General features: G+C 49.1%; 2 long non-coding RNA genes across 4 annotated transcripts in view; one reads left to right on the top strand and one right to left on the bottom strand.

Annotated features, from left to right (window-relative positions):
* Positions 1-1,134: 1,134 nt before the first annotated feature.
* On the bottom strand, positions 1,135-18,284 carry LOC120375519. Of its 3 annotated transcripts, none has more exons than XR_005586590.1 (6): positions 18,231-18,284; positions 8,457-8,684; positions 5,912-6,035; positions 3,576-3,635; positions 2,759-2,926; positions 1,135-1,835 (listed from the first exon to the last, which is right to left on the bottom strand). It is a non-coding gene; the product is annotated as an uncharacterized LOC120375519 (long non-coding RNA). The 3 variants fall into 3 exon arrangements; XR_005586591.1 differs by lacking the exon at positions 18,231-18,284 and adding an exon at positions 12,203-12,768; XR_005586592.1 differs by lacking the exons at positions 3,576-3,635; positions 8,457-8,684; positions 18,231-18,284 and having other exon boundaries at positions 5,912-5,967.
* LOC120375521 overlaps positions 4,446-24,802 on the top strand; it is a 54,601-nt gene continuing 34,244 nt past the window's right edge. The window contains exon 1 of the long non-coding RNA XR_005586596.1: positions 4,446-4,543. This is a non-coding gene — a long non-coding RNA (uncharacterized LOC120375521). The remainder of the gene's footprint in view (positions 4,544-24,802) is intronic.

Below are 24,802 nucleotides of genomic sequence, written 5' to 3'. Positions count from 1 at the left end.
GGGATTGCTAGAAACTCTCACTTCCTACTCCCTCAGCATCTTGTAGGATCAGGCCTTTCGTTGGCTAGGGCAGGCTGCTCCTGTCAACCCCAGACAAAGACAATAGTGCAGAGCCCTAAAATGTGTTCTACTTTCAAAAGGTCCTGACCTACTGGGAAAAGTCTTCCAGATTCCAATGCCTCTTAGTCAGAGACTTTAAGGCCAGAAGGGACCATTATGGTCACCTAGTCTGACCTCCTGCACAACACAGGCCACAGAATCTCACCCATCCACTTCTGTAACAAACCCCTAACCTATGTCTGAGTTACTGTTGAAGTCCTCAAATTGTGGTTTGAAGACCTCAAGCTGCAGAGAATCTTCCAGCAAGTGACCCGTGCCCCATGCTGCAGAGGAAGGCCCAAAGCCTCCAGGGCCTCTACCAATCTGCCCTGGAGGAAAATTTCTTCTTGACCCCAAATATGGTGATCAGTTTAAACCCTGAGCATATGGGCCACTCACCAGCCAGCACCCAGGAAAGAATTCTCTGTAGTAACTCAGATCCCAACCCATGTAACATCCCATCACAGCCCACTGGGCATAATTACCTGCTGATAATCAAAGATCAATTGCCAAAATTAGACTACCCCATCATACCATCCTCGCCATAAACTTATCAAGCTTAGTCTTAAAGCCAGGTTAGCTTTTGCCCCCACTACTCTTCTTGGAAGGCTGTTCCAGAACTTCCCTCCTCTAATGGTATTCTGTTGTCTTTTACTTTCAGGGGCTTCCTTGGTGTCTTTCTTCTTTAATTGCAGAATTATGGTTCAGCTTTAGGGCCAGATTCTGATCTTGTGTTCAGCTGTACAAACCCACTGAAGCCACCCAAGAATTTGACAGGGGATATGCCAAGCTTTCACTAGCAACACTGAGAACAGGATCTGGCCCTTAACAATTAATTGCCTGCTTTTTTATGGCCAATGATCAAATTATCCTGTAATAGCTTCCTGAAGGGATCAGCCTTGCTCAAAAGAAAGGGTGGAAGTTGTCTTCCTGTTAGCACAAACAACTGAGCACCTAAGGTGCTGATTGAATTAGATGGAGGATCTAATTAACCAAGGGTTGAACTAAGTGAAAGCTGCAGTTGACTGTAAGGGGATAAAATAGTGAACTGCACCAGTCCATCCCCTGAGGAGAAAGGTAAAATACATCAGCATCTCTGTTTTGGTTAAATGTGGAACAACTCAGACATCAGGCCACTCACAAGGAGTGGCTAGCCAGAGGGCACTAATCCCAGAGTACATGTAGATTCTTGCTGGTACCTGGCCAGAGAAGCACATGAAAACAGAACCATGATGGCATGCAAAACACAAGAGAAATGGAGACGGAGAACACCATATGGACAAGGTGTGGGCAGGGTTTATTTTAAATGGATGAATAGATGCCAGAGGCAAAGCAGAATGAAAAAACTTTAATCATTTATTTTATGTGTAAGTAACAAAGCATTTGTTTCAATGGTCAGCTCTCCTCCCACAAGGGCCTGGATTGTAGCCTCAATGGTCTAGGTGACAGGTCCAAACCCAGCATGCAGTCTGTGGAGAGTGAAGATGCTTGGTCAGCAGGAGGTGGTACAGTAGCTTATGTGAAATCAGTTGGTGGGTCCTTAATAGCCACCTGTCCCCACCACAGAAACCACTAGCACCATTGGTGCTTGTCAAGTGGTAATCTCTGCAGAGAAGCCAGAGTCTCAAAGGTGCACAGAGAATGAACTCTGCTTTATCTCTAGAAGTGGGGTCTCACCAGGGCGTGACTGAAGCCTGTTCATGCAGCACTGCTGGGGAATCTGACATCACTGATTTCTGTGCATTTAAAGAAAAGCAAAGGACATTAGTGAAAATAGCTCAGTGGTTTTAGCATTGCCCTAGTAAACCCAAGGTTTGTGAGCTCAATCCTTGAAGGGGCCATTTAGGGATCTTGGGCAAAAATCTGTCTGGGGATTAGTCCTGCTTTGAGGAGAGGCTGGACTAGATGACCTCCTGAGGTCCCTTTTAAGCTTGATATTCTATGAAGTGTCTCTTAATCTTTTTCTTCTAACCCTATTGCTGTAGGAATTCTGCCTGCCTTCTCTCCTAGTTCTGTCCCTGGAAGCATGCTGCAGCTGGGCTAACAGCTCTAGGACTCAGGGACACTGGGTCAATGTGGGAAGGGCAGATGGAGTCCACACAGGATGCTGCTTTCTATAACAAGCACTTGGACCTCATTTGCAGAAGTGCTGAGTGACCGCAAATATTAACCAGGCACACTTTAAAAAAAGCTGCCTAACAGACAGATCTCCAAATTTAAGTGTCAACAGGGAATCATCGAGTGGGTACATTTCTAGGGGGTCCCACAGGGATCAGTTCTTGGCCCTATGCTATTTACCATCTTTATTGAGGACCTGGAAGAAAACTTATCACTGATGAAGTTTGCAGATGACAGAAAATGGGCAGGGGGAATAATGAAGAGCACAGGTCACTGGTACAGAGCAAAACAAATAATTGGTAAGCTGGGTTCAAGCAATGCGTAGTTTAATATGGTTACATGTAAAAGTCTATCACTAGGGACAAAGAATGTGGGCCTTAGAGGATGCGGGGGCTCTTTTTCAGACAGGAAACTGGAAAAAAGTGGGTGATGGTAGATAATCAGCTGAACATGAGCTTCCAGTGTGGCACTGTGGCCCAAAGCACTAATCCTGGGATGCATAAGCAGGGGAAATCTCAAGTAGGAGCAGAGAGATTTTTACCTCTGTATTTGGCATGGCTGGGACTGCTGCTGGAATCCTGTGTCCATTCTGGGTGTCCGCGATTCAAGAAGGATGCAGACAAATTGAAGATGGTTCACAGAAGAGCCACGAGAATGACTGCAGGATTAGAAAACCTGCCCGATAGTGATGAGAAGCAAGGAGCTCAATCTAGATAGTTTAATAAAGCAAAGGTTATGGGGTGACATAACTACAGTCTGTAAGTACCTGCAGGGGGAACCACTACCTGATCAATGGGCTCTTCAATCTAGCAGAGAAAAGCCTAGCACGATGCAGTGGCTGGAAGTTAAAGCTAGACACATTCAGACTGGAAATAAGGTGCTGATTTTTAACAGTGAGAATAGTTAACTGTTGGAACAATACACCAAGAGTTGCATTGGATTCACCATCACTGGCAATTTTTAAATTGGGAGTGGCTGTTTTTCCTCAGGCTCTGTTCTAGGAATATTTCCAGGGAAGCCCCAAGGCCTGTGTCATCCAGGAGGTTGGACTAGATGACAATGGCCCTTTCTGACCTTGGAACCTATGACTCTGAACTCCAACCGCTCAGTGAGAGAAACTCCAGCAGCCCAGCGCTGTGCAGTGTTTCACTCCAAGTTGCATTAAAAGGGAGGAGCAGTAGTGGACCTGGTCACCACACACCACCTTGGGTAATAACTACCTAAGAACACAAGCCCAGCAGCTGGCTGAGTTCTGCCCTGCCCTAACAAGCCATGGTCTTTGCCTCCCTTTTGCTGCATTCAGTCTGCCTTTTCCACAGTCTGGCCCCCTTCCCTGAGATTCTCTTCTTCCAGCCCACCTCAATCTTCTGCTCCCCTTAGCTGCCTCTGCCCAGCAGGGAGCAGCCAGCAGCATCCACCTGTGGAGACAAGCAAGGAAGGCAGAAGGAGGTTAAAAAAGAGGAACCAAAACAAATATAGCCTCAGATCATGCAAACATGTGTGTAACCCACTGTGTGGGTGTTACAGGTCTTCCTCTACAGTACCAGATATAGGGTGTTTTAGCTGCAGCTATTGGAATTTATGCTGTTGCAGCTGTGAGGTTCCTGGTTCAATCCCTTCTGTGCCCCCAAAGATGGCAGCCCTATCACAGCGACCAGGCCCACCCAGAGGATTCAGGGGGCCTGGGGCAATGCGGGGGAGCTGCGGCGCTTGTACTCACCTGGCAGCAGTCTGGGTCTTTGGCGGCATTTTGGCAGCAGGGGGCCCTTCAGTCGCTCTGCGTCTTCAGCAGCACTGAAGGGCCCCTTGCTGCCAAAATGTTGCCAAAGACCCTGACTGCTGCCGGGCCAGGGCTTGTGGGGCCTGGGGCAAATTGCCCCCCCTCTGGGTGGCTCTGACAGCCACACATCCCTTTAAGCCTGTGAGTAGTAGCATGGGGCAGCTTGGGCATGCAGCTGAAGTTAAGCCCATAGGGTGACCAGATGTCCCAATTTTATAGGGACAGCCCTGATTTTTGGGTCTCTTATATAGGCTCCTATTCCCCCACCCAGCCCCAAATTTTCACCTTTGCTGTCTGGTCCGCCTAAGCCCCTGCATCAACCCACAGCACGTGCCGGCTCAGCGCTGGGGATCTGCAGGGTCGCCCTGCAGTGCTGCGGCTCTGCCAGCAGGTGGTGCTGTGTAAGGTTATAAATGAGCCGGGCGGCCGGCCAGCCCCACGCACGTGGCGCAAGATGGTGTCTGCCTGCAGGAGGCTGGGCGTGTTGGGTTCCCCCTGCGCCCCCGCCCCCAGTCACCCCGCTCTCTAGGGCTGCACGTGGGCAAGGTAAGCGAGGCCGACTTGCTGCTGCTGCAGTGGGCAGGGGGGTGGAAGGAGGCCTGGGGGGCCCTCCCCATTGCATTTCCTGGCCCCACTGAGGAGCTCAGGTGTTTGCCAGGCCCCATGTGCCTAACCACAGTTCTGTGCCTCTCCCTTTGCAAAAAGTAACAGCAAATATTGGCTCATGCCTGGAAGGGCCAGTTCTGGGCGTTGTGCTTGCATTGAACTTAAGTCACTGCTCTTTGCACTGGCCCCTTGCAGCCCTTGGCCAGTTTTTCCAGCTGCCTCCCAGCTACCCACTGCGAGGGAGGGAGGGAGAGGGAAGGAGCATTGGCTTGAGGTTCACCAGAGGCATTAGCAGGGCTGCAGGTTGCTCTGAACTGGGGCAGCCTAAATAGCACGTTTCCTCAACTCAGGAACTGTGTAGCGCTGGGGTGGGCAGAGCAGCAGGTCTGACCTTCCTGCAGAAGCAGGGGAGCTGGGCAGTCCATTGCGTGCATGGAGTCCAGGCTTGGTGGTGGTGAACCCAGACTGCATCAGGGATGTGGTTTGAGCATTGGCTGCTAAACCCAGGGTTGTGAATTCAACCCTTGAGGAGGCCATTTGGGGATTGATCCTGCTCTGAGCAGGAGGTTGGACTAGATGACCTCCTGAGGTCCCTTCCAACCCTGATATTCTATGTGACTGGAACCTTTTAGGTGTATGAAGGCAGGGTGTGCCACAAGACCTTCCATCCCAAATAGACAATTGAGAACTCCACCCAGCAGCAGGGAGCTGGTGTGCATCTAAACGGGCACTGATTAAAGCTGCCCTAGCTTTTATACTTGGTTGGGCAATGGGCCTACTAGCATGTGGGACGGAGCAGAGGGGCAGCATTGCTCCCTGCCTCCCTTGGCTTGTACAAGGGTGGGTGGGGCTCAGAGGGTGTTCCTGGCCAGCCTCTTTCACTGCAGGGCAGCAGTGCAAGATGCTCAGAGCCTGAAGGGAGGGATGGTTTGAAAGCAAAGCAGGAGTAAATATCTCCAGTGGCTGGTGATGGGACACTAGATGGGGAGGCTCTGAGTTACTACAGAGAATTCTTTCCTAGGAACAGGGCCACCGAGAGCTGGTTTGGGCCCTGGTGAAAAAAATGAGGCCCCCCAGCAAGGGTGGACCAGCTAGACAGGGCCAGGGAAGCTGGGCCCCCTTCCAGACTGCTGTGCCCCAGTAATTTGTACCCACTTCCCCCCTCCCCTTGTCAGCCCTGCCTAGGATGCTCCCTTCTAACCTTAAAGTTTGTGAGTGGACATGTTTGGCAGGTGCCTCGTTAGCTCCAGTTTGGTTTTGTCCAGTGTTGTGTGCATGCTGCAGTCTGAGCAAAGGATGCTCACTTACCATTCCTGCTCAGGATCTTCATTACACTTCCCCTCTGGTTATGCCCTGGGCCAGTGGTCCTTCCTCTCCATTTCCTCCTTCTGATGCAGAAGCCATCAGGATGCCATTGCTGCACTTGACAGATCTGTGGGATTGCAAGAAGTTGTTCATATCTCAGGATCTGTTGCAACTACTCCGGCACCTGACAGTATATAGAAATAAGCTGGAAAGGACCATGAGACGTCCTCTCCTAGTCCATCCCCCTGCCCTGATGCAGGACCAAATAAACCTAGACCATCCCTGACAGGTGTTTGTCCAAACTGTCCTTAAAAACCTCCAGTGACTGGGATTCCACAGCCTCCCTAGATAATCTGTTTAACTCTCCTTAGAGTTTGAAATTAGGAAAAGCTTTCTATCTCCCATGCTGCAGCCCATTACTTCTGGTACTACACTCTGTAGGCTATACTAGTGTGATTACCCTCCCAATCCCCATTTTGTAGCTAGGGAAACTGAGGCACTGAGAGTTGAAGGGACTTGATGGTGGTATCAGCACCTCCCTGCAGCCTCTGTCCCATGTCCCCATTCCTTCCCTTCACTCCTACCCCCCCACCCAAAACACAGACCTCTAAAATAGCCACAACTCAATTGTTAATTAATAAGAGCTCTTACTGGGATGAGATATGCAAGAAAAAGGGAAATGAGGGTCATGATCGCACCAAGAAAACACAAAAGTGGAAGAGGAAGAGGTCAGGCTGTGATCCTGCCAAGACTTATGCAGCTTACACATGGGGAGGAGCCCCAGTGAAGTCACCAGCACTGCTCCTAGCTCGTACTGTTGTGCATGTGTGTGAGCCTTTGCTGGATCGGGCCTTTGGTTGGCTGCTTTTAGCGTGGGCACTGGGTTCTTTAGAGCATGAACAGACCTGGGTCCTTTTTTTCTGGTGGGTGGATACTGCATTAAAAAGCCTTTTCCTCTAGCTAATATTTGGCTTTGTGGCTGCTTTGCGTTATTGCCGACAACAGCGTGCAAGGTCCCCTTTTCATGTGTTCAAACAGGCCAAAATAAGTTTAAGTTCAGGACAGACCTGGGGATGGTGATTGTCCTCATGCAAAAGTTGTGGGGAGAGACGCTCATCTGAAACATGGAGAGATAGCCCCCCCCCCCCCCATCTGCCAGCATTTAGGCAGAGGAAGAATTTTAGACATAAAAGGCATAATTGTTTGAGACTTCATGGCTAGAAGGGAACCTCAGGTCTTGTCTGACCTCCTGTATATCCCAGGCCATTACGTTTCACCTAGATACCCCTATGTGAAGCCCAAAGACTAGTTAGACCCAAAGCGTTTCAGTCTCCAGGAGATTAAACTGTGTTCCATTGGCAGAAACCAGGAAGCCATGGTGCCACCAGGGCCCAAGGCAGTGTTCCCTCTAAGTTTTGACATCCATGTGCAGAATGGATTTGGTTATGTGCACCAATATGGAGGTGACATGGTTTTGGGAGGTGATCCAAGGCGTTAGGAGTGTGGGAGGGGACTCAGGGCTGAGTCAGGGTTGAGATGCAGGGGGGTGAGGGATCTGTCTGGGGTGCAGGCTCTGAGGTGGGGCCAGGGATGAGGCATTTGGGGTGTGAGAGAGGGCTCAGGGCTGGGGCAGAGGGGTGGGGTGAAGGGGAGGTGAGGTGTTGGGCTGGGGGTGTGGGCTCTGGGGTGGGGCCAGGGATGAGGTCAGGGCTAGGGGCAGAGGGTTGGGGGTGAGGGCTCTGGCTGGGGATGCAGGTACTGTGGTGGGGCCATGGATGAAGGGTTTGGGGTGCAGGCTTCCACGGGGGAGGGAGAGAGAGACAGAACACACTCCTCCAGCCCTCTTTCACTGCAGTTGACAGGGGAGAGCGCTTCTCCCTGCCACAGCAGCTCTGGCCTGGCTGGGGGAGAGGTGCCTCTCCCCACTAGGCACCTGCAGCCCTTAATAGCCTGCTGGGCAGCCATGCAGCTTACAGGGAACTTAGGCCCAATTTAAGGTCCCCTGTAATGGCAGGGAATTGACTAGGTGAAACATACCCAGATTAGCCCAGCAGTTGAATGTCACCTCAGAATCAGACTTGCCAGCTTGGAAGGCATCTCAAGAATCCCCCTGCTCCAAGGCAGAACCAAGTAAACAGACCCTCCCAGGTAGGCTTTCCTCCAACCTGTTCTTAATTTCCAATGATGGGGATTCCACAGCCTCCCCAGGCAACCTGGTCCAATGCTTACCTACCTTTAGAGTTAGGAAGTTTCCTAATGTCTATCCTAAATCCCCTTGCTGCATAAGAAGGTGGTGAAAATCCCAGAACTCAATGGGACTGCACCATACAGTTTCCTCACATGTAAGTGTTTGCAGGATTGTGGTTGTAATTATCATGAGGGCTGGAAATGATGCTTTATAGGCCTGGTTATCATGGGCTCAGCACCCACACAACTGGGGTCTGATCTTCAATGCCCAACAAAAACCTGGCCACTGCTTTTAGTATCTAAATAAGTGCCTGATGTCTATGAACATGCATCCCCAGATGAGTTTAAAATCACTCCTTACCATTAACTTTTTCAAGTGTTGTGCTTCCTGACCAGTTGATTGGTTAGTTTGTAGTCATTCGTTGGGTGTTCCCATTTCTTCCAGTCCATCATAGGTGGTGTTTGCTGCTGTGTTCCACCCCAGAGGTGGCTGCATGCCCATAGCAGTTGAAATAATTGTGTGTGTAGTTTGTAAAGTGCTTTAGAAGGGTCTGATAGGCGGTTTCTCCAGCAGAATGCCAACGTACCACTGTAGAGGAGACACACGGGCTGTTTCAGGGCAGATCTTAGGTGTCAGCCCAAGTTGGGAGCAACCTGAGGTTTATGGCTTTCAGTAGGAAATTTTGCTCACATGCTTTCAGTTGATGATCTCCACCCAGGTCTTAGGCCCTGATTCTGAAGTCAGGTCCCTTAGCACAATCACCTATAGCTTCCTGGGTCCGATAAGGCAGGGGTCCAAGCAAGCAGCTCTGATTGCAGGAGCAGAGCTCTGGGGATGAAAGGCCACCCCTGCCAAGCCCTAAAAAAGATAATTCTCTCCATCCCTCCCTCCTTGCATCATAGAATCATATATTTCAAAGCCAGAAGAGACCATTTTGATCATGTAGTCTGCCTCCTACACACGAGGAGGTAGAATCCCACCCAGTGACCACAGACAGGCTGCCTGATACACACAAGGATGGGGAGGTTTTGCAGTTTGGGCTTTCCTTTCACTGCTCCACATCCTACTTCAGGAATATTGGCAGGGAGATGCTTTCACTGCTGCTGCTCATCAGCTAAGTGGAGGGTTTTTAGTCTCCAGCCCTCTAGTGCCAAACTAGCATAATTAATTTTAATTAGGGCACATACATTAGCATGCAAAAAGGGGACTGGGAAGTAGGGAAGCCTGGTCTCTGTACACTGCATTGGTGAAGCTAGCCCTAAAATAGGATGTCCGGCTCTAGCGGCCACACAGCAAGCCAGACATGGAAATACTGGGGAGAGTTTAAGGAGGTGTTAACAAAAAATGATCCAGGGGCTGGAAAACAAGCCATGTGATGGAGCTCAACCCAGGCAGCTTAGTGAAGAGAGGCTGAGGTGACTTGATCACCATGGCTAGGTATTTACTCGTGCAAAGAGATCCTGGTGGGGGGTTTGGTCTTGCTGAGAAAGGCACAAGATTCAGTGGCTGGAAGCTGAAGTGCAGTACATTCAGCAGTGAAGTAAGGCTGTTTCTTAGCAGCGAGGGTAATTAAAGAGTGGAACAGCTTACCAGGGAAGTTGTGGCCTCCCCATCGCTTGGAGTCATTACAGTTAGATTGCATTTTTTTTAGAAAGGTATCTGGGAGAAATTCTATGACCTGGCAATGCAAGGGGTTGGGCTGGATGGTCATGGTAGTTCATTCTGACTCCTGCTCATTCCCTCACTTCATGGGCCAAGGAGAGAACAAGAAGCTCTGCATTGCCCTCAATGTGCTCATAACACTTGCTGCAGTGTATTAAAACAATGGCTATAATGCAGTCTCATGCTTCAGGGCTTCAACTGATCTGCAAGGGTCAGGAAGGAATATTTTTCTCCAGTGCACAAGTGACCAACATAGCGTATTTATATTTCCAGAAAGCCTTTGACAAGGTCCTTCACCAAAGGCTCTTATGTAAATTAAGCTGTCATGGGATAAAAGGTCCTTTCATGGATTGAGAACTGGTTAAAAGACAGGGAACAAAGGGTAGGAATTAATGGTAAATTCTCAGAATGAAGAGGGGTAACTAGTGGTGATCCCCAAGGGGTCAGTCCTAGGAACAATCCTATTCAATTTATTCATAAATGATCTGGAGAAAGGGGTAGACAGGGAGGTGGCAAAGTTTGCAAATGATACTAAACTGCTCAAGATACTTAAGACCGAAGCAGACTGAAGAACTTCAAAAAGATCTCACAAAACTAAGTGATTGGGCAACAAAATGGCAAATGAAATTTAGTGAGGATAAATGCAAAGTAATGCACATTAAAAAATAACCCCAACTATACATACAATATGATGGGGGCTAATTTAGCTACAATGAGTCAGGAAAAAGATCTTGGAGTCATCATGGATAGTTCTCTGAAGATGTCCATGCAATGTGCAGAGGCGGTCACAAAAGCAAACAGGATGTTGGGAATTAAAGAGGATAGAGAATAAGACTGAATATATTATTGCCCTTATATAAATCCATGGTACACCCATATCTCTAATACTGTGTACAGATGTGGTCTCATCTCAAAAAAGATACTGCACTAGAAAAGTTTGAGAAGGGCAACTAAAATGATTAGGATTTGGAGAGGGTCCCATATGAGGAGAGATTAAAGAGGCTAGGACTTCAGCTTGGAAAAGAGGAGACTAAGGGGGGATATGATAGAGGTATATAAAATCATGAGTGATGTGGAGAAAGTGGATAAGGAAAAGTTATTTACTTATTCCCATAATACAAGAACTAGGGGTCACCAAATGAAAATAGGCAGAAACAAAACAAATAAAAGGAAGTTCATGCAGCGCACAGTCAACTTGGGGAACTCCTTACCTGGCAAGTTAGTAAAGGCTAGGACTATAACAGTGTTTAAAAAAGAACTGGATAAATTCATGGTGGTTAAGTCCATAAATGGCAATTAGCCAGGCTGAGTAAGGAATGGTGTCCCTAGCCTCTGTTTATCAGAGGATGGAGATGGATGGCAGGAGAGAGATCACTTGATCATTGCCTGTTAGGTTCACTCCCTCTGGGGCACTTGGTATTGGCCACTGTCAGTAGACAGATACTGGGCTAGATGGACCTTTGGTCTGACCTGGTATGGCTGTTCTTATGTTCTTATTCTGGGATGGGATTCCCCTGCCTTCCTCTGAAGACTGGGGTTTGGCCACAGCTGGAGACAGGACAGTAAATGCAGTGAGCCAGTGCTCTGAGGTGGTGGAGAGCCCTCTTTAGCAGATGTCTAACTGACGAGTTGTTAAATTGAATGCCGGGGGTTAAATTGAATGCCAGATTTGGGGTCAGGAAGGAATTTTTCCCTGGGTCAGATTGATATGGACCTTGGGCCAGAGGCTGACTTTCCTCTTCAGCATGGGGCACTGATTGCTTGCTAGGATCGCCTGGGCATCTCTCACCCAATCATTTCTCTCACCTAATCAGTGCCCTGAATGCTGTTGGGCCAAACTCCACCCCAGTGTAACTCCACTAGCTTCAGTGGAGTTACACCAGGTATGGGATTTGGCCTGATGTATCTTCATGGTGGAAGGTTGTCAGTTGCTAAGCGAGTGCCATCTGCATTCAGCATCCTGGGAAGATGGAGAACCAGACAATTTATGTGGCTGTGGTTTTATATGGGATGCACCAGCCAATCTCATGCACAGCTGTGGTGCACCAGGCTGTTTGCTTCTGGAGTTAGAACAGCTCATGCAAGGCTTCTGACCAGGGGTGGTTTTGGGGGCTGACTCTGGGGATGTGCCAGGCAGGTTCACAGACAGGTGGCGTGAAAGCCCCAGAATGGGCACCACACATCTTCTACAATCCAGCACAGTTTAGAGATGTGCAATCAGTTTTACAGGACAGTAGTGTCTGCTGCTTCCCTGGTGCCTGCATCCAGCCCTGGTGTCTCTGCCTAGTCTGAAAATCAAGCTTTGCTCTGTCCTCAGCAGGACTGGGAAAGAGCCAGCCCACCTGGTTTTCTCCTGACTATATGCATGGGGAAGGAAGAGAAAAGACCTGCTGCCCAACCACAGGAGGGGAAGGAGAACAGGCATGTAACAGGGTGGGACTCACCACCTGGCGCCTCCTGCTGGTGACTCCAGGAATTAGCTCTGTCCAGTGGAGCGCCTCCTCCTGGTGGTGTCCCATCCATCGTTCTGCCCTCTGGACCCGCATTGCTGCCTGCTTGGCAGCATCTTTGAGGGCACTGCCCTCCAGCAGTGCCCCTTAGTCCATCTGCACCCCCTTCCGGGGGGTCATGATCAGCAGTCCCACACCCCAGCCAGTATGTGCAACCACCCTCTGAGTCCAATCCCTTCTTGTCAGGGATCTGGCGTAGTATAATGGCCGCTCCCTACAGCCATTGGCTGGATGTACTGCAGGGAGTGAAGGGGGACCCAGGCCCGCCCTCTACTCAGGTCGTGGCCCAGGGACCCTCTGGCAGCAGCCTCGCTGTCCTCCTCTCCCCTCCTCTGTCTGCTTCCCTGGGCCACTTCCCCTATGGCCCCTTGCACCTGCTAGGCCCTTCCTTCAGGGCCTGCAGCCCAGCAGGCTATGGGTTCAAGCTCCCTAGCCTCCCCGAGCCCTGGCCAGCACTGCGCTGTCCATGGTGCTAGTCTCCACCCTTGGAGACTGACCTTCCCCTCTCGAAGGCCTGGACAGACTGACTGCTCCCTTCCTGCACAGCCTTTATATATGTCTGAGCCTGGCCCTGATTGGCTGTCTCCAGACTGGGCCCTGATTGGCTCACAATAAGCCTTTTCTGATTGGTTCCCTGTCTGCGCAGGTGCCCTGGCCTGCCACAGCCCACTCACAAGGAGTGGGGCAGTCTGCCCCACTACAGGGCACTATCCACAGGGGCTGTGTTAGTGATCTCAGGAAGGGGGCCTTGTGGGGTTGATCCTGGGGAGCAACCCAACACCCTTTCTCCCCCTGCACAGAAAGCACAGCCATAGTGGTCCAGTGTTGTTGGACCCCATGGTCCCATATGGGATCTTGGCCTGCCTTGTTAATTAACAGTCTCATCTCCTCTGCCACGTGCAGCTTTGATGGAGGGTCCCATAAAGACAACAAGGTGGTGAAACAGCAGCTAGAAGGGGACTGGGGGTAGAGATCCCAAGATCAGATTCCCACACCCCAAAATAATCCCCCAACCAGTCCTGCCTCTTGGGGGGTCTAAATAAAAATCTATAATTTTGTCACTTGGTTTTAATGCACAGTGGTCAGTGCCTATGGTCCAGACAGCGTAGGAGGTTGGGTCAGGTACAGCCTGGGTGTTGGGGTTTGCACCTCTGCTGTGTGAGAGCCAGTGGTGAGCTGGAGCAGGTTCCCACAGGTTCTCAAGAACCTGTTGCTAAAATTAGACCGGTTGTTAAAGGGCCAGGGGGTGGGCAAAGAACTCTGGTCCGTGGGCTGGACCATCCTGTTGCTGCTGTCCCTGCCAGCAGGTAGGGGATCTTGGGGGACAATTACTGCACTGGTGGGGTGCAAAATAAATTTTATTAAGAAAATGCAAAAACAGGGAAAGTTCAATAGTGAGGGGTATGCTGTTTAAGGTAGACAATTGGGGTTTCTTTTGGTGAACAGTAAGGGGGTTTCAGTAGTGGGGTACAATACAGTAGGATACAATACAGTGGGTAACCAATTAACAGAAATAGAAATGTAACAGGTAGCTAACAATTTCTATATAAAGGGTGTGTCACAGCAGCATATAACCAACTAACAGTTATGGATAAAATATGTTCAATAGGAAACAATTCTAGGTAAAAATTGTCACAGCGGTGACAATGTAGAGTGTGAGATGCATCAGAAAAAAGTAACCAATGGCATTTTATGCTAGACTTTAACAATACAATTTAGGTTTGGCAGCAGTAGGACCAGGGTGAACACATGAGGGAAGGAATTTAAAGAGCTGCGGAGGGAGATTTAAACTCAGGGAGACACAGAACAAATGGACTGTAAGTGACTGGGGAAGCCTGGGGCAGCTGACAGGGGAAGACAGACTTAATCACAATTATACAGAACACAGCAAAATCTTATGATCTAACTTAACCAAGACTACACAAATTAGCAAGTAACACAAAACAATTCTTTAAGCCTAACTTACAAAGTACAATGCTAAACCTAACTTAACTTGTAATTTCAAGTTGCATAGCTGTGGTTATCTAGACGAAAGGCTAAACCTAACCTAATGGGTGCACCTTATACTAGGGGTAGTTCCAGAGGGCAGAATGGTGTGTGCCCAGGATAGAGTTCAGGGAGTTGCAGTTTAGCAGCAGCACAGGCTTTTTTCTAGCAGCAAAGGCACTGTGGAGCTAGAAGCAGATTACAGATACAGACCAAGGAGTTAGCTTGGGTCTGTCTGCTGGGGAAACAAGGCCAGCATCTAGGACCGGGGGAGTTTGCAAGAGGGAGTTACCACCAATCCCCAGGACAGCAGCAAGCACAGGGACAGGCACAGCCGTTTCAGCATCAAAGGACACAGAGGACTCAATTCGCTTACAATAATCAGGAGATCTCCAGGCAAAATTTGTTGTTCATGGGAGGGGAGTTTAAAAACGGGGGTATGCTCAAAAACAAAACAAGAGCAGAGAAAGGAACCCCCCAGAACCCCTGGCTGATCAGACCAGGCAGCAGTGCAGGAACCTTTCTGATGTCTGATCAGAAAATGTCTGGTTATAAAGGCAAACTTAGCCAGTTTCCCACCAGTAATCCTGATTGGTTCCCCTTGTTAAGAGGGAGGAGAGAAGGCAGGGAAAAACTGCCAGTAGGCACAGGACATGCCTGGGCAAATTCTGAGCTCACAGGTATGACTCTCATGCTCAGCTATGTGGCCACTTTAGGTCTTGCAGCTCTGGACATTGCCTACCCTACACAAAGGGCAGGTTTAACAAGGTGATAACAGGACCAACCCTTTGAACAGGGCAGTGGTCCCACTTAGCACGCAGCACAAGTGGCCATCCCTTTGAGAAGGGCAATGGCTCTTGGTAAGCAACTTAACAGCCAGGGAGGGGTGGCCACAGGAGGAGAACAAGAACAAAATGGAGTAGGGGACAGCTGTAAGAAAGAAAATGGAATAGGGGGATAGCTGTAACAGACAGCTGCCAGGATTCCCAGCTGGGGAGGCTGAGGCTCCCCCAGCCCTTTCCCCACTTCCCCCCAGCTGCAGCATGGCCAGCTGCCAGCACCAGCTGGGCAGCTCAGCTGAGCTCTGGAGTCATCCTGCTGCCACTTTTTGAATGGCCCAGCAAGGTGTGTGGGGAGGCTGCTGCAAGCTCCAGGGCTGGCCAGAGGGGAAGGGATGGGGCAAGTGGGGCAAGTGGCCCAGGCCCTGCAGGGGCCCCCAGCCCCATGAGGATCTCTCCCCCACCCCCTCCCCTGCTCCCCCCCTTAAATCAGAACTTTTAAATAGGGAACCTGTTAAGATTTTGGCAGCTCATCACTGGTGAGAGCAGTTTGGCCAGCCAGGTGTGGGATGAGGGTGCCTTTGTGGTCCAGGTGGCTACAGATTTTTCTTAAAAAGCAGGGCAACCAAGTGGCCTCTTTGTGGAATTGCAGTCTGGGCAGAAAACCAATGGTTGGCCAGCAAAGTAAACATGGACTGGCTTCTCAAAGTCAGACAAGTCTATATAGAGGGCCCTATTTCTGCCCCCATAATTAATTTAGCTCCTCCCAGGGGAGGGGCTCATTCATTTTGGATCTACGAAGGGCAATAGCTGCAGATGTTCAGAGTAGCCAGAAACAGACTGACATTTTCATAAGGGCCTCAGGAAGTTAGGTACCATCTCATTACATTTCAGTGGGATGTGGGTGACTAACTGGGAGTCAGTGATACCTAGCAGGTAGAGCACTGGATGAGGATGTGGGAGACCTGAGTTCTATTCCCAGCTCTGCCATTGGCTTGCTGGCCGACCATGGGCAAGTCTGATCAACTCCCCATGCCTCAGTTTCCCCATATGTGAAATGGGGATATTGGCACTGACCTTTTTAAAGTGCTTTGAGATGAAAAGTGCCACATAAAAACTGGGTATGATTAATATCCAGTCAGATCTCAGCCATAGACCAGAGAGGGGAAGGACAGAAATAGAGCAGACATCCAGGAAGGTCCCCCATTCTCCTAGCCAGTCAAGCTTTTACTGCTTGGAGTTCATCATCCAGAGGCCACTGAACTAATTGGAACAGGTCCCAGAGTGTGTCAGGAGGCTTTGGGGCAGGCCCTCAGGAGAGACATGACACCATTTAGCAGTATCACAAAGCTGGTGTGTAACAGGGTTGGGACTTACCACCACAGCACCTCCCGCTGGTTGCTCCAGGAATTACCTCCATCTAGTGGAGTGCCCCCTCCTGGTGATGTCCCATCCATCATCTCACCCTCTGTTGGCATATTGACCCACATTGCACCCAACCTGCAATGTCCTTTTCAAGCCACTGCCTCCAGCAGTGGCTTAGTCCATCCTCACCCCCTTCCAGGGGGTCCAATCAGCTGTCTCTGCATCCTAGCCAATGTGAGCAACTGCACCCCCAAAGTCACACCCCTCTTGGCAAGGGGTTGGTGCAGCCCTAGACAGACACTCATCAGCCAGGTAAGAGGCAAGGGGGAACCCAGGCCCACCCACTACTCTGGGTCCCAACCCATGGACTCTCTAGTGGCAGCCATCCTACCCTCCTTCTCTCCCTCTGTCAAACAGATAGTTAAGGGTTAATGTCTTACCTGTAAAGGGTTAACAAGCTCAGTGAACCTGACCGACACCTGACCAGAGGACCAATTAAGGGACAAGAGAATTTCAAATTTCTGTGGAGGGAAGTCTTTGTTTGTGTTTTGTTTTGGGGGGTGTTCTCTCTTGGGATTAAGAGAGGCCAGACATACATCCAGGCTCTCCAAGCTTCCTGAAATATTCTCTTCTATTCAATATAGTGAGAATTAGAAAAGGTGGATTAGTCTTTTGATTGATTTTTGTATTTGCAAATGTGTGTTTGCTGGAATAATATTTTACCTCTTTGCTGTACTTGTACTTATGCTAGAGTCCCTCTAGTTTTTAGAAGCTGTATACCCTGTAAGCATTTCCATCCTGATTTTACAGAGCTAGAGAAAGTAAAAAACTCTTTAATTAAAAGCTTTTCTTTTTAAGAACCTGTTTGATTTTTCCCCTTGTTTGAGACCCCAGGGATTAGTCTGACTCACCAGGGATAGGTGGGGGGAAGAGAGGGGGGAAAAGGTGAATCCCTCTTTGATTTAGATTCAAGGAGTTTGATTCAAAGTAGTTTTCCCTGATGACCAAGGGAGGGAAAGTCTGGGAGGGGGAATGGTTTAGTTCCCTTTGTGTTAAGATCCCAGGAGTTTGGATCTGGGTTCCCCCCAGGAAAGGTTTGGGGGAACAGAGTGTGCCAGACACTAAATTCTGGCTGGTGACAGTGTTACCAGATCTAAGCTAAGATTTAAGCTTAGAAGGATGCAGGTCTCCACATTTGTACTCTAATGTTCAGATTGGAGAAACAACCTATGACATGGTGGCAGAGGTGGGATTTTTGTTAGTAACCAAAAGCCAGATTTTTTTCTTTCCTCCTTTGAGATGCTGCAGATGCAGTGAGGAAACATACCCTGAGGGCAGAGATAAAGGTTTTTCTAACAAGGTTTTCTTAGAAGGAAATTTCCAGCTGGGCTTAGCTGGAAGGTAATTAGCAGTTTGCAAGAGACAGGTTACAAACCAGTTTTTCTGGTCCCTTGTCAGCCAGCAAACACCAGCAAGAGACATTTGCAAATGAAAAGTTTTTTTAATTTAGTCAGGAATGGAAAGATTAGGAAACTGTAAACCAAACAGCCTGAGCTGACGCATCCCAGTTCAGTAAACTACAGAGGGGTGTGGCCAACACCAGAAAGCAGAAAAAAAATGAGTACCAAGGAAGCATCTAGACTGGAAGCAAGACACAAAGAACTGGAATTAAAAGAAAAGGAATTGGAAATAAAACTCAAGGAGAGGGAAATAAAAGAAAAAGCCAAAGAGGCTGACCACAGGAGAGAGATGGAAAAGCAGGAGGCTGACCACAAGAGGGAAGTGGAAGCCCCTCAGGACCTGCAGCCTGGCAGACACCTGGCTAGACTTACCTTCTGCTGTTCCAGGTGTTGGTCTCAGGAGACAGAGCTTCCCCCTCCAAAGGTCTGGGAGAGAGTGAGTTGGCTCTCTGAGCAGCCTTTATATAGGGCCTAGCCTAGCCCTCATTGGGTGGCTCTGATATTGACCCTGATTGGCTCTCAGTAAGCCCTGATTGGCTGCTGGCTTGCACAGCCTTTCTGGCCTACGCTAGCCCCCTCTCTCAGGTGATTCATGGATTCATTACCAGCAGTAGTTGGGGGATTAATGAGCACAAATCTCATTGTGTCAGGGGGTTCTTTGGAAAACTCAGCCCCATGCATGAACTCGGATCTGTGCAAGTAGCAAGAAGCATTTTCAACACTGTGGGCTGGTCTAGCAGTGAATGTGCAGACTCATGGGGTCTGTACACGGCCCTGCCATTGACTCATCGTGGCCTTGGGTAAGTCACTTCACTTCTCTGTGCCTTGGTTTCCCCAGCTGTGAATCAGGGGTGGGAAAGCACTTAGCAATTCTCTGATGATGTTACAAAAGTGCAAAATATTATTATTCTTTATTACTGCTCTCATCTGGGTTAAAAAAAAAATTCTCCTGCTTTAGAGCTTAAGCCAGCCTGTAACTATTTGTGGTTAGAATGAGACATTTTGGGGATCCGTGGGCTAGTTCACATTTTCCAGTGACAGGATGCCAAGAGAAGTGGCCCATGATGGGGCTGATCTGTAACGGCGATTGCTGTATCCTTTAAATTGCTGCAAAGGGAGGAATGTTAATAACTTTGCTGAGACCACACACAGCTATGCCAGCTATGAAACTTTAAGCCCAGGGAGTTCATATCCTGACACTTTTATGTGGACTAGCACCTTGTTCCGTGGGTGGCCCTCGTTGATTTCAGTGAGGCTGCTTGCAGTGCGAAGTGCTAATCAGAGTGAGTGAAGGTAGCCGGACCCGCTTTGGTGGCCCCTCACCCTATTGTGATGTCTGAGTTCTGCCATGGTGAAGTGGCCCTGGTTTCTATGCTGTGTCTCTGGATCTTGAGTTCTCATCCTGAGGCTGGGTCATGACCAATCTACCCTTCCCGTATTGCTGAATGAGAAGCTGTTTCCAGTTAGGTGTCGGGATGCCTATGGGTCCTGGTATGGGAAAGATTGAGAACCACTGCTTTAGGGAGACAGTGTAGACCAATGGTTAGAGCACTTGACTAGGACTCAGGAGATGTGGATTCTATTCCTGGTACTGCCACTGGCTTGCTGGATGACTATAGGCAGGTCACTTCCCCTCCCGCTGCCTCAGTTTCCCCTATTTTTGATTGTAAACACTTGAGGGGAAAGGACTGTCGCTTATTATGTGTTTGTACTGCACCTAGCACAATGGGGCCCCAATCTCTGGAGGAGGGGGAACTACAGGAACACAAATAGATAAAAAGACTCCATGAGTATCTAAAGAGCTCTTAAAGGAATACAGTTCAGGTCAAATTTGAAATCATTTTTTCCCCCCACAGAATTTAAGACCACTAGTAATGCGTTTATGGGTTGGTTTTTTTTCAGATCCTAGTAGGAATACTTATATCTATAAACAAACAAGCATTCCCCTGCACCGCTGATGTCACAGACATTGCAACACTGTGCTAGAGCATGTAAAAGCAGCAAAGAATCCTGTGGCACCTTATAGACTAACAGACGTTTTGCAGCATGAGCTTTCGTGGGTGAATACCCACTTCTTTGGATGCAAGAAGTGGGTATTCACCCACGAAAGCTCATGCTGCAAAACGTCTGTTAGTCTATAAGGTGCCACAGGATTCTTTGCTGCTTTTACAGAACCAGACTAACACATCTACCCCTCTGATACTTGTCTAAATATGGTTTCTTTACATGCTTTCACGTGTAAAAACAAAAGGCCATAAGGACTAATGGGTAGAGCACTGGACAGCGACTGCCCCGGAGACCAGGGTTCTATTTGCAGATTGGCCACTGTTGTGTATATTTAGATGGACTATGTAGACCAAATGTGTTAACATAACCCGTATTCGGGTTAGTGTGTGAAGGTAGCAGGACCCGGCTTACAGGATGTCCCATAACAAGCTTCGGGGCTTGGCATAAAGAGGCCTACCTCAGGCTGCTTAATACTGTGGCAAACCCACCATTATCAGGCCTTATGAGCCTTTACTAAAGACACCGAAAAAAGGGAAATCACATCAAGCCTGGGAAACGTGCTGTATTAAGTAAAGTTTCATTTTAACAACATCCCTTGTTCCCTTGCCCGTTAGCTGGAGAGAGTTCTTGTCGGACAGGCGTCTCAATTTTGGTTCCTTGATTTCCAGTCCCACGTTTCTCTCATCTACCAAACAGGTGGAGGGATAGCTCAGTGGTTTGAGCATTGGCCTGCTAATCCCAGGGTTGTGAGTTCAATCCTTGAGGAGGCTACTTAGAGATCTGGGGCAAAAATTGGTCTTGCTAGTGAAGGCAGCGGGCTGGACTCAATGACCTTTCAAGGTCCTTTCCAGTTCTAGGAGATTGGTATATTTCCAATTATTACCTTTTTTTTAATTACCATTTTAACACAGGGCTTGAGATAGACCAGGGAGTCTTTTACTTTCGACTTTTTCAGTCTCTGTTTCCCTTTTGCATGTTTTTCCCATTACTATTTATTCTTATAGGTGATTTGAACATTTTCACTTTTGTAGCTGCTGAGGTTCTGGTTCTGATTAAAATGCGACGGGGTAACAATAATAATACTGCGTCCGTGGGGTAATTTTGCACCTACAAGAAGCTGGAAGTTATAGACCAGAGGTGGGCAAACTACAGCCTGTGGGCCACATCTGGCCTGCAGGACCCTCCTGCCCAGCCCTTGAGATCCCGGCTCGGGAGGCTAGTCCCCGGCCCCTCCTTCATTGTTTCCACTTCCCCGCAGCCGCAGCTCACTCCGCCGTGGGCGCAATGCTCTGGGTGGAGGGGCTGTGAGCTCCTGGGGCAGCGCAGCTGCAGAGCCAGCCTGACCCAGTGCTCTGTGCTGCACGGTGGCAACGGTGTGGCTGACTCCAGCCGGGGGGCGCAACTGTAGTGCCGCCAGCCACCGGTGCTCCAGGCAGCGCAGTAAGGGGGCAGAGAGCAGGGGGGGTTGGCTAGAGGGCAGGTGAGTTCGGGGTGGTGGTCAGGGGGCAGGGGTGTGGATGGGGGCAGGGCAGTCAGAGGGCGGAGAATAGGGGTTGAATGGGGGCAGGAGTCCCGGGGGGGCAGTCAGGAAGGAGAGGGGGAGTTGGATGGGGGGGATGGGGGGCAGTCAGGGGCAGAGGTTCCCAGGGCAGTCAGGGGACAGGGGCAAGGGGTGGTTGGATGAGGAAGGTGTTCCGGGGTGCAGCCAGGAAGGAGTGGGGGGTTGGATGGGGCGGCAGGGGGCAGTCAGGGGCAGGGATTCTGGGGGCTGGGGCACGGGTCGGGGGGGGGGCCATCAGGGAACGGGGGGGTTGGATGGGGCAGGAGTCCAGGGGGGACATCAGGGGTGAGAAGCAATGGGGGTCAGATAGGGGATGAGTCCGGGCCATACCTGGCTGTTTGGGGAGGCACAGTCTCCGCTAACCGGCCCTCCATACAATTTCCGAAACCCGATGTGGCCCTCAGGCCAAAAAGTTTGCCCGCCCCTGTTATAGACATTTCCCAAGAGAACTGGTTCTCATGCCAGAACCGTGCCAGATTTCACCAACCCTGTAGAATAAGGTAAGCACGTGGGTCAAGATTTCCAATAATTGATGTTGGACGCCCAAAATCACTAGCCGCTCTTGCAAACCTTGACCCTGAACGCTTGGGTGCTAGTAATCAGATGCTCCGAATCTTTCCGAGCTTCCCATCCCTAGATGAACATTGATCGATAAAGCAGACATACCCATTGTTAGGGGATGTATGTAAATGTGATTACAGATTACATGGATCTGAAATGCTCTGGGCTTTAAAATCAGGCAGCAGTCAAAAACCCATGGGAGCTCTCGCTTTAGATTCACAAGCCACTTCCTCTTTGCTGGCAGCAACTTAGATGCTGCAGCGGCTTACAGATGAGCTATTTTCATGAAAGGGCTGGGTCGTCCCTACGGTGTTGAGTGCCTTCCTAGAGAACGCAAAGGAGAGGAAAAGAAACTCATGATTAAACTGAAATTGACATGAGAACTCCCATTGGTTTTAAGCTCCTTTGAGTCCCCTTCTGGAGCTATAACTCCATTAATCTAATATAAAACACCGTACTAGAAAAAAATATGGGGCAAGATCCTCCGCTACTATAAATTGGCGTAGCCACATTGACTTCCACGGAGCAGTGCCCACTGACGCCAGCTGAGGATCCGGCCCTTAGTTCTTCCATCAGCGCACTGTGTTTGTGTAAAAGGGAACGATGCAGCGAATGAGCTGTAATTTGCGTTGACCCTGGGAATTTAGATGTATTAACTTCACCGCTGAAGAATTATCTTCAGTCGTTCAAATCTCTTTATTCTTCACCCTGCCTTCTTGTATAATAGTCCACGCCCAGGGGACGGCTGAGGTCGCTCCATCGGTCTAAGCCATGTGAGAGGCAGAGTTCGCATGCCCTGATACGGAGTGTCAGAAAGGGCTTAAGAAGCTTCCCCCTGAAAGCTATGATCAGGGATAACGTGTTCTTAGCTGTGATTAGGATGATGATGTATTACTTGTAATACAAGAGTGGCTAGGGGCTAGGGGCCCCAGTCAGAATTACAGCTCCTCTCCCCAACGCTAGCTACTGTACATGCACATGGTAAGAGACAGCCCCCTGCCCTGAGAGCTTACAGTCTACATAGGCAAAGGGTGGGAGGGAAACTGAGGAACGGGGAATGAAGTGACTTTATTATTATTATAACTTCAGTGCTCCAGGACCCCGTAGTGCTAGGTGCTGTACAAACAGAACACAAAGCCTCAAAGAGCTGTCAATCTAAATATAAGGCAAGAGATGACAAATGGATACAGACAGGTCGATGGGGGAGCACAAGGAAACAGTGAGACCGTATTGGTCAGTACGGTGCACTTGGTTTATGCTCAATAGCAGCTTAACCACTGAGAATGGAGCTGAACAAGACAGGATTGCGTCTGTCAAAGCGGCTACAGAGACGTGAGATGTTGAGAGCTTGGCTGAGAGTTTGAGCCGTGCGGATTGATAGGAAAGGTCAGTTCTTAGGGATGTTATGCGGAAAGAATCTTGCTCAGGGTCATGCGGCAGGTCAGTAGCAGAGTTGGGAATGGGACCCAGGGGTAAAAAACTCTTGCCCTGTTGAAGTCAGTGGCAAAATTCCCATTGCTTATAATAGAGCTGTGACTTCACCCGACATTTCGTGACTCCCCGGCCCTAGCGGCTCGACAGCACTGCATCCCTTATGTGGTCTGCAATAAAAGCACCGATTGTGTATTTGAGGTTGTTGTGTTTTCCCCCTCCGCTCTCTTTTTTGGAGATATCATTTTTAACAGCTAACACATGGATATTACCAAGAGGACATTTCCTAACAGCATAATCAATACAGTGCAGCTTTTGTATAGTGTCTTCCATACAAACCGCATCCCAGAACGCTTTGCAGAGTTATGGTTCACTGCAGGTCCCTGGTATAAATTACAGAAAGCAGTTGTACTGCAATAGAATTAAAGCATTTAGTCAGCAGGCCAACTGCAGGGAGAGAGAGATGTTGAAGTGTAGACAAGGGAGCAATAGGCTGCTTTAAACAAGTCAACAAGGAGGTTGGAGGATGTAGCAGATCAGAGAAGCTGCAGAGGAGAAGGCTCTTGAGGTGGTGGGGAGAGATGGAGATGTGAGTAGATGCTTGCGTGGGTGCTGTGAGCAGGAAAGGGGAGTGGAGGAAGGTGTGCGGCTGTGTCTACACCAGGAAATGGAACCATTTGTAATTGAACACAGACAGTTCAGTGTGTCCGCACGGGCCATGCTGAACTAGTTTAAGAACCCTTGCAGATACACTCACGCTAGCAGTGTTCCAAGCCATTTCAGTTGCAGTGTCCTCTGGCCGCCTCTTCTAAACCTCCCATCATAGCTTCCAGAAGCAATGGATTCTGGGAAATTCCTTATGGGCACCATGGAATATTAGAATGCTAGTAGGGTTGGATAATTGAGCATTTCAGCAAGTCTTTGTCCAGGCAGACACTAAACTAGTTGAGACTGAATTGATTCTTAGACCCAATACAAGCCTCATCTATGCCAACCAGTTTTCAAAACGCTTATAAACCAGCTGCAGCATTTCTGCATGTGGTTGTCGCATCTGTTGCTAGGAAACTAAACTGGTTCTTAGACCAGCATGGGTCTTCAGTGCAGTCAAGAGTTGTAAAAGGTGGCTACTGTCCCTTTAAGAGAACTCTTAACTTTGACAAAGGCAAAGAAATTCACCGGATGCCTTCTTGTAATTTCTGATTTGAGTTTCTGGCCTTGTTCAGCCTTATAGCTCCTGATACAAAAATCATTTGCTCCTCAGTCACCAGTACTTTGGAGAGGCAAAGTGGTAATTTCATACTTTTCTTTAAACAAAGTGGTCACCGATTAAGCAGAGAAAAGAAACAGAGATTTTCAGCCCTGCTACCAGCCACTGAGGTTTTCC

Source organism: Mauremys reevesii, linkage group 12, assembly GCF_016161935.1.
Source record: "Mauremys reevesii isolate NIE-2019 linkage group 12, ASM1616193v1, whole genome shotgun sequence".
Taxonomy (NCBI): Eukaryota; Metazoa; Chordata; order Testudines; family Geoemydidae; genus Mauremys; species Mauremys reevesii.
The sequence above is the reverse complement of the archived record's forward strand: the minus strand, read 5'-3'. Positions and strand labels throughout refer to the sequence as shown.